Source organism: Salvelinus fontinalis, chromosome 3 (assembly GCF_029448725.1).
Source record: "Salvelinus fontinalis isolate EN_2023a chromosome 3, ASM2944872v1, whole genome shotgun sequence".
Taxonomy (NCBI): Eukaryota; Metazoa; Chordata; class Actinopteri; order Salmoniformes; family Salmonidae; genus Salvelinus; species Salvelinus fontinalis.
This window is the reverse complement of record NC_074667.1, coordinates 35,737,510-35,747,370: the sequence shown is the minus strand read 5'-3', so window position 1 is coordinate 35,747,370 and position 9,861 is coordinate 35,737,510.

Here is a 9,861-nt window from a genome sequence, read left to right as displayed (position 1 = left end):
GATTAGGCAAAAGCTCAAACAGTTCTGGGACCAGGCTAGTTCTGTCTTTTGAGAAAATAATTGGCAGTGTTTTGTGTACTTTTATGCCTGTAGGGAAGTGGCCCCCAATACCTACCCCCATGACATGTTACAAACAAGAAAATAACATCTAGGCTTTTGTCATTATTTTGCTCATTAGGTTGGTTATTATTGAAACCGAAAGATGCCTATTTTACATTTCTATGATATCTGATCAAATTTGGATATTCGTAAGTTGATCAGCATCACAGGAATTGGATTAACAAAATGCATTCAGTTTGTTAGGTTTACTTACTGCTTGCCTTGCTTTACCATTTAACCAAGGTATTTCTGGGGGGGAGGTACTTGCGCTGAGGTAGTTGACCCTATGTAGCCAATATCTGGAGATGCAGCCAGCCCTGCAGCAGCCTGTGACTAAAACTAGCCTGTCACTAAAACCAATGCTATCGCCATCTACTTTCTAAATTAAAAGCTGAAATGTTTTGAGTTAAAGTATTCAACCCCTTTGTTATGGCAAGCCTAAATAATTTCAGGAGTAAACATTTGCTTAACAAGTCACGAAGTTATATGGACTCACTGTGTGAAATAATCGAGGATGACATTTTTAAATGACTACGCCTTCCTCTGTCCTCCATACATACAACCTCTGTAAGGTCCCTTAGTCAAGTATTGAATTTCACACAGATTCAACTACAAAGACCAGGGAGCTTTTTGAAAGCCTCAAAGAAAAGCAGTGATTAGTAGATGGGTAACAACAACAAATCAGACATTGAATATATCTTTAAGCATGGTCAAATTAATAATTATGATGTGGATGATGTATTAAACCACACAGACACATCAAAGATGCAGTCACCCTGAACTGAGCTGCAGAACAGGAAGGAAACTGCGTATGGATGTCAACATGAGGCCATTGGTGAATTTAAAACAGCTACAGAGTTCAATGGCTGTGAGAGGAGAAAACGGAGGATGGATCAACAACATTGTAGTGACTCTACAATGACCTAAATGACAGAGTGAAAAGAATAGAAATATACAGGAAATATTCCAAAACATGCATATGTATGCAACAAGGCACTAAAGTAAGACTGCAAAGGAATATACTTTTTGGCCTAAATACAAAGCCTTATGTTAGGGGCAAATCCAACACAACGCATCACTAAGTAACTGCCTCCTTATTTTCAAGCATAGTGGTGGCTGCATCATGGTACTGTATGGGTATGCTTGATATCAACAAAGACGGGAGGTTTTAGGATAAAAAAGAAAACAGGAGGGAGCTAAGCACGGGCAAAATCCTAGAGGAAAACCTGCTTCAGTCTGCTTTACACCAGACACTGGGAGGGGAAATCACCTTTCAGCAGGATAATAACCTACAACACAAAGCCAAATCTACACCGGAGTTGCTACAATTTTTTTTAACTTTTTTTAAATATTAAAAATCTTCCTCTTTCACAGAGTATTTTGTGTAGATTGTTGACAAAAATGACAAATCCATTTTAATCCCAATTTGTAACACTAAAATGTGAAGTAATCAACGGGGGTGTAGACTTTCTATAGCCACTGTATATTATAGGTTACAGTAGGCTACTAAATCAAGAAAAGATTAGTCTCCTCTTTTCAGCAGTAGGTGTTTGCTTTCCAAACTATGTTTTTCTTGCGATTGTATTTTGAAGTCAGTATCATTGTAAAGTTTATTTAGTAGCCTACCATGTACACACACACACACACACACACACACACACACACACACACACACACACACACACACACACACACACACACACACACACACACACACACACACACACACAAACAATTCGGAAAGTATTCAGACCCCTTGACTTTTTCCACATTTAGTTACGTTACAGGCTTGTTCTAAAATGGATTACATTGTTGTTATTCCTCAATCTACACACATTACCCATTATGACAAAGGAAAAAGTTTTTAAAAACATTTTTGCAAATGTATTACAAATATAAAACTGAAATCACCTTAGTATCACATAAGTATTCAGACCCTTTACTCAGTACTTTGTTGAAGCACCTTTTGCAGCGATTACAGCCTCAAGTCTTCTTGGGTATGACGCTACAAGCTTGGCACACCTGGGCTCCCGAGTGGCGCAGCGGTCTAAGGCACTGCATCTCAGTGCTTGAGGCGTTACTACAGACACCCTGGTTCGATTCCAGGCTGTATCACAACTGGCTGTGATTGGGAGTCCCATAGGTCGGCGCACAATTGGCCCAGCGTCGTCCGGGTTGGCCAGTGTAGGCCGTCATTGTAAATAAGAATTTGTTCTTAACTGATTGCCTAGTTAAATAAAGGTTACATATGCAAAAATAAAACACCTGTATTTGGGGAGTTTCTCCCATTTTTCTCTGCATTCAAGCTCTGTCAGGTTGGATGGGGAGTGTTGCTGCACAGCTATTTTCAGGTCTCTCCAGAGATGTTCGATCAGGTTCAAGTCCGGGACACTCAAGGACATTCAAAGACTTGTACTGAAGCCACTCCTGCATTGTCTTGGCTGTGTGCTTAGGGTTGTTGTCCTGTTGGAAGGTGAACTTCGCCCCAGTCTGAGGTCCTGAGCTCTCTGGAACAGGTTTTCATCAAGGATCTCTATACTTTGCTCCATTCATCTTTGCCTCGGTTCTGACAAGTCTCCCAGTCCCTGCAGTTTTCAAACATCCCCATAGCATGATGCTGCCACCACCACGCTTCACTGTAGGGATGGTGCCAGGTTTCATCCAGATGTGAAGCTTGGCATTCATGCTGCAAAGAGTTGAATCTTGGTTTCATCAGACCACATAATCTTGTTTCTCATGGTATGAGAGTCTTTAGGTGCCTTTTGGAAAACTCAGAGCGGGCTGTCGTGCCTTTTACTGAGGAGTGGCTTCCGTCTGGCCACACTACCATAAAGGCCTGATTGGTGGAGTGCTGCAGAGATGGTTGTCCTTCTGAAAGGTTCTCCCAGCTCCACAGAGGAACTCTAGAGCTCTGTCAGAGTGACCATCGGGTTCTTGGTCACCTCCCTGATCAAGGCCCTTCTCCCCCGATTGCTCAGTTTGGCCAGGCGGCCAGCTCTAGCAAGATTCATGGTGGTTCCAAACTTCTTCCATTTAAATATGATGGAGGCCAATGTGTTCTTGGGGTCCTTCAATGCTGCAGAATTTGTTTTGTACCCTTCCCCAGATCTGTGCCTCGACACAATCCTGTCTCAGAGCTCTATGGACAATTCATTCAACCTCATGGCTTAGTTTTTGCTCTGACATGCACTGTCAACTGTGGAACCTTATATAGACAGGTGTGTGCCTTTCCAAATCCAATCAATTGAATTTACCACAGGTACACTCCAATCAAGTTGAAGAAACATCAAGGATGATCAATGGAAACAGGATGCACCTGAGCTCAAATTCGAGTCTCATAACAAAGGGCCTGAATACTTATGTAAATAAAGTATTTCTGTTTTTATTTTTAATAAATTAGCTCAAAAAAATAAATGTTGTGTGTAGATTGATAAGGACATTTTTTTCCAATCCATTTTAGAATAAGGCTGTAACGTAACAAAATGTTTTTAAAAAGTCAAGGGGTTTGAATACTTTCAAAAGACACTGTATGTGTGTGTGTGTGTGTGTGTGTGTGTGTGTGTGTGTGTGTGTGTGTGTGTGTGTGTGTGTGTGTGTGTGTGTGTGTGTGTGTGTGTGTGTGTGTGTGTGTGTGTGTGTGTGTGTGTGTATGTATGTATATATATATATATATTTATCGACGTGTCCAAACTTTGACTGGTACTGTGTATATATACATATGGCATACTTTTCCAACAGTCTTGAAGGAGTTCCCACATATGCTGAGCACTTGTTGGCTGCTATTCCTTCACTCTACGGTCCAACTCATCCCAAACCATCTCAATTGGGTTGAGGTCGGTTGATTGTGGAGGCCAAGTCATCTGATGCAGCATTACATCACACGCCTTCTTTGTCAAATAGCCCTTACACAGCCTGGAGGTGTGTTGGGTCATTGTCCTTTTGAAAAACAAATGATAGTCCCACTAAGCGCCAACCAGATGGGATGGTGTATCGCTGAAGAATGCTGTGGCAGCCATGCTGGTTAAGTGTGCCTTGAATTAATAAATCACTGACAGTGTCACCAGCAAATCACCGTCAGACCTCCTCCTCCATGCTTCACGGTGGAAACTACACATGCGGAGACCATCCATTCACCTACTCTGCGTCTCACAAAGACACAGTGGTTGGAACCAAAAATCTCAAATTCAGACCAAAGGACAGATTTACACCGGTCTAATGTTCATTGCTCGTGTTTCTTGGCCCAAGCAAGTTTCTTCTTCTTATTGGTATCCTTTCGAAGTGGTTTATTTGCAGCGATTCGACCATGAAGGCCTGATTCACAAAGTCTCCTCTGAACAGTTGAGGTTGAGATGTGTCTGTTACTGGAACTCTGTGAAGCATTTATTTGGGCTGCAATTTCTGAGGCTGGTAACTCTAATGAACATATCATCTGCAGCAGAACTAACTCTAGGTCTTCCTGTGGCGGTCCTCATGAGAGCCAGTTTCATCATAGGGCTTGATGGTTTTTGCAACTGCACTTGAAGAAACTTTCAAAGTTCTTGACATTTTCCGGATTGACTGACCTTCATGTCTTAAAGTAATGATGGACTGTCATTTCTCTTTACTTATTTGAGCTGTTCTTGCCATAATATGGACCTGGTCTTTTACCAAATAGGGCTATATTCTGTATTCCACCCCTACCTTGTCACAACACAACTGATTGCCTCAAATGCATTAAGAAGGACAGAAATTCCACAAATTAACTTTTAACAAGGCCCACCTGTTAATTGAAACGCATTCCAGGTGGGAATCATGAAGCTGGTTGAGAGAATGCCAAGCATGTGCTTTTCAAGGCAAAGGGTGGCTACTTTGAAGAATCTCAAATATAAAATATATTTTGATTTGTTTAAAGCTCTTTTGGTTACTACATGATTCCATATGTGTTATTTCTTAAATTTGATTTCTTCACTATTATTCTACAATGAAGAAAATAGTAAAAATAAAGAAAAATCCTGGAATGAGTAGGTGTGTCCAAACTTTTGACTGGTACTATATATATATATATATATATATTTATGTTATATATAGGGCACATTTGTAAAAGAGACCTATGTTTCAGTATGCCTTCCCTGTTAAAATAAAGGTAAAATAAAATACAAATCTTTGTTGTACGTGTTGTAACCGATTGAAATGCTATTAGCGGGCACCACCGCTAACTAGCTAGCCATTTTACATCCGTTACACTCACCCCCCTTTCGGCCTCCTCCTTTTCCCGCAGCAACCAGTGATCCGGGTCAACAGCATTTAGGATCACCATTTTATTTTAAGAATGTGAAATGTCAGAATAATAGAAGAGAGAATGATTTATTTCAGCTTTTATTTCTTTCATCACATTCCCAGTGGGTCAGAAGTTTACATACACTCAATTAGTATTTGGTAGCATTGCCTTTCAATTGTTTAACTTGGGTCAAACGTTTTGGGTAGCCTTCCACAAGCTTCCCACAATAAGTTGGGGGAATTTTGGCCCATTCCTCCTGACAGAGCTGGTGTAACTGAATCAGGTTTGTAGGCCTCTTTGCTCGCACATGTTTTTTCAGTTCGGCCCACAAATTTTCCATGGGATTGAGGTCAGGGCTTTGTGATGGCCACTCCAATACCTTGACATTGTTGTTCTTAAGCCATTTTGCCACAACTTTGGAAGTATGCTTGGGGTCATTGTCCATTTGGAAGAGCCATTTGCGACAAAGCTTTAACTTCTGACTGATGTCTTGAGATGTTGCTTCAATATAGCCACATCATTTTCCCTTCCTCATGACGGCATTTATTTTGTGAAGTGCACCAGTCCCTCCTGCAGCAAAGCATCCCCACAACATGATGCTGCCACCCCTGTGCTTCACGGTTGGGATAGTGTTCCCTCGGCTTGCAAGCATCCCCCTTTTTCCTCCAAACATAACGATGGTCATTATGGACAAACTGTTTTATTTTTGTTTCATCAGACCAGAGGACATTTCTCCAAAAAGTACGATCTTTGTCCCCATGTGCAGTTGCAAACCGTAGTCTGGATTTTTTTATGGCAGTTTTAGAGCAGTTGATTCTTCCTTGCTGAGTGGCCTCTCAGGTTATGTTGATATAGGACTCGTTTTACTGTGGATATAGATACTTTTGTACCTGTTTCCTCCAGCACTTCACAAGGTCCTTTGCTGTGTTCTGAGATTGATTTGCACTTTTCTCACCAAAGTACGTTCATCTCTAGGAGACAGAACACGTCTTCTTCCTGAGCAGTATGACGGCTGCGTGGTCCCATGGTGTTTATACTTGCGTACTATTGTTTGTACAGATGATCGTGGTACCTTCAGGCGTTTGGAAATTGCTCCCAAGAATGAACCAGACTTGTGGAGGTCTACAATTGTTTTTCTGAGGTCTTGGCTGATTTCTTTTGATTTTCCCATGATATCAAGCAGAGGCACTGAGTGTGAAGGATGGCCTTGAAATACATCCACAGGTACACCTCCAATTGACTCAATGATGTCAATTAGCCTATCAGAAGCTTCTAAAGCCATGACATCATTTTCTGGAATTTCCCAAGCTGTTTAAATGCACTGTCAATTTAGTGTATGTAAACTTCTGACCTACTGAAATTGTGATACAGTGAATTATAAGTGAAATAATCTGTCTGTAAACAATTGTTGGAAAAAGTACTTGTGTCATGCACAAAGTAGATGTCCTAACAGACTTGCCAAAACTATAGTTTGTTCAGAAGAAATTTGTGGAGTGTTTCAAAAACAAGTCCAACCACACAGGCCTCCTCTCATACTGCCATGACAAGGCAGGCGTTTGATGACTAACACCAATATATAGGTCAAGTCTAAGATCTCAACTAGACCATTGTCTCGCCACCACTGAGATACAAACACACAAGTGACTAATAGTTAGTAAGTTGGTTACATGCACATCCCAAACTTTAACAACAGTGCTTTGCCAAAAATGCAGTACAGATTTGTGGTGCAGCTTGAACTAAACAACAGCATACGCTGTGGGTGAGCTTCCTTTCATTATGCAAAATGACTAATAGGAAGAAAACAATGCGACAGAATGAATTATGACTTCCTGTATATGTGTGCTAACAGGGATGACCAAAGCACAGTCAGAGGGAGGACGGAGGCTGTTGCAAGTTTATACGATAAACAGTAACTTATTAAACTACACTCCCACACTTACTGGTCAGAGAGTGCAGAAGGAAACCAAACTTGAACGTCAACAAGTGACGTTTTATTTGTTTTACAGGTCACTGACTTTTGTAAGCTCACCATATTATCCATTTGTAATGTGTAATCGCTTAACTATGGTTGCAAAATTCCAGGAAACTTCAATAAATTCCCATAATTTATAATCAGGAGGGAATAAGTGTCACGTTCCTGACCTGTTTTCCATTGTTTTTGTATGTGTTTAGTTGGTCAGGGCGTGATTTGGGGTGGGCATTCTATGTTATGTGTTTCTATGGTGGGTTAAATGTGTTGCCTGATATGGTTCTCAATTAGAGGCAGGTGTTTGACGTTTCCTCTGATTGAGAACCATATTAAGGTAGGCTGTTCTCACTGTTTGTTGGTGGGTGATTGTCTTCCGTGTTTGTGTTCGTCACCACACGGGACTGTTTCGTTTGTTTAGTCTGTTCCTGTTCGTGCGTTCTTCGTGTTATGTAAGTTCGTTTGTTCAGGTCTGTTGACTTCGTTTATTGTTTTGTAGTTTGTTCAAGTGTATTTTCGTCTTCGTTATTATTATTAAAATCATCATGTCTACATACCTCGCTGTGTGTTGGTCCGATCCATGCTCCTCCTCGTCTGAGGAGGAGAACGACTTCGACAGCCGTTACAATAAGCATGAAATTCGGTAGCCTCCATCCAGGATTTCTGAAAAACCACAGAAATGATTGAAAGTTCCCGGGATATTGCAACTCTACTCTTAACATAATAAGACATATTGTAAGGATAGTCACTGGCCTCTCACAACAAGCAGTAATATATCCATATGTTGTGAAACTATTGAATTGATTAGAGACTATTTGAGCAGTTTGGTTTAAATAGCCTCTTCAAGTATAGAATGAACTCAGCATCATCTATTAACAATTGTTTTGACTTGTTTGGTTTAATTTGTGATGTAAAGAGACACCCCAGACGTTTGTTCTGCACACTGAACTCAATGATGCACAGATGTGGTGACGTTGGTTTTACGAGGATGTAAATTGGCCAAGACAGTTTCCTGGAAAAAACAAGGTTATTCCAGCTGTCAAAAGAGAGAGGGAGGAAGAGGGAGGCCGAGAGAGAAACAGGGCGGAGAGAGAGCCAAATAGAGAGAGGGAGGAAGAAGGAGGCCGAGAGAGAAACAGGGCGGAGAGAGAGCCAAATAGAGAGAGGGAGGAAGAAGGAGGCCGAGAGAGAAACAGGGCGGAGAGAGAGCCAAATAGAGAGAGGGAGGAAGAAGGAGGCCGAGAGAGAAACAGGGCGGAGAGAGAGCCAAATAGAGAGAGGGAGGAAGAAGGAGGCCGAGAGAGAAACAGGGCGGAGAGAGAGCCAAATAGAGAGAGGGAGGAAGAAGGAGGCCGAGAGAGAAACAGGGCGGAGAGAGAGCCAAATAGAGAGAGGGAGGAAGAAGGAGGCCGAGAGAGAAACAGGGCGGAGAGAGAGCCAAATAGAGAGAGGGAGGAAGAAGGAGGCCGAGAGAGAAACAGGGCGGAGAGAGAGCCAAATAGAGAGAGGGAGGAAGAAGGAGGCCGAGAGAGAAACAGGGCGGAGAGAGAGCCAAATAGAGAGAGGGAGGAAGAAGGAGGCCGAGAGAGAAACAGGGCGGAGAGAGAGCCAAATAGAGAGAGGGAGGAAGAAGGAGGCCGAGAGAGAAACAGGGCGGAGAGAGAGCCAAATAGAGAGAGGGAGGAAGAAGGAGGCCGAGAGAGAAACAGGGCGGAGAGAGAGCCAAATAGAGAGAGGGAGGAAGAAGGAGGCCGAGAGAGAAACAGGGCGGAGAGAGAGACAAATAGAGAGAGAAAGACAGACGTTGTAAGGAATCGAACACGAATGAAGAAAGATAAACGAAGGGATGAAAAGAGAAACGGAGTGAGAGAGGGGGCAGACAGCAGAGAGAAATAAAGTAGGTTTATGATGTTAAAGACAACAAACTCAGCGTGTGACCAGACCATATGTTATATCCCTCCTACTCTATAAAACCAGGGACTCATTCCAACATAAATGAACTTTGGAGAACATCACCTGGGGAATCTGTAGATAATCTCTGAGTTTGCTCTTCTGTTATGAAGTCAGAGCCAAAGTCAACCTCTGTGATAATAAATGGAAACAAAGGATACATCTAGGGATAGTTGGCTGAGCGGAGAGAGATAGGGCACCCAGTCAGACAGAACCATGCAGGTGTCTGAGTGACATGGCCAGATGCCAGACTGACATTTTCTGACAGAGCACATTCTTCCCACCCTCCCGACACAAATAAGATGGTCTTCACACTTACTAGACTTTTCGCAAAATTACCCTCGATTACACATATACTGCACATGTAAACAGAATTGTCTCGTTGAGCCAACACTCTTTCAATAAAAAATGTAATAGCAAAGCAATGTGTTTGAAACAGCAGAAATTTACAGACACTTTCCTTATTTTTTAGACTAGTTTTATTGAGTTTTTACAGCCTGTTACAAAAAATGATTGCTGTAGCTTTAAATCTCAAGAGTTTTTTTGCTTGACTGCAATGAGCCACCACTGAGGTAAAGGCAAGAAGCAA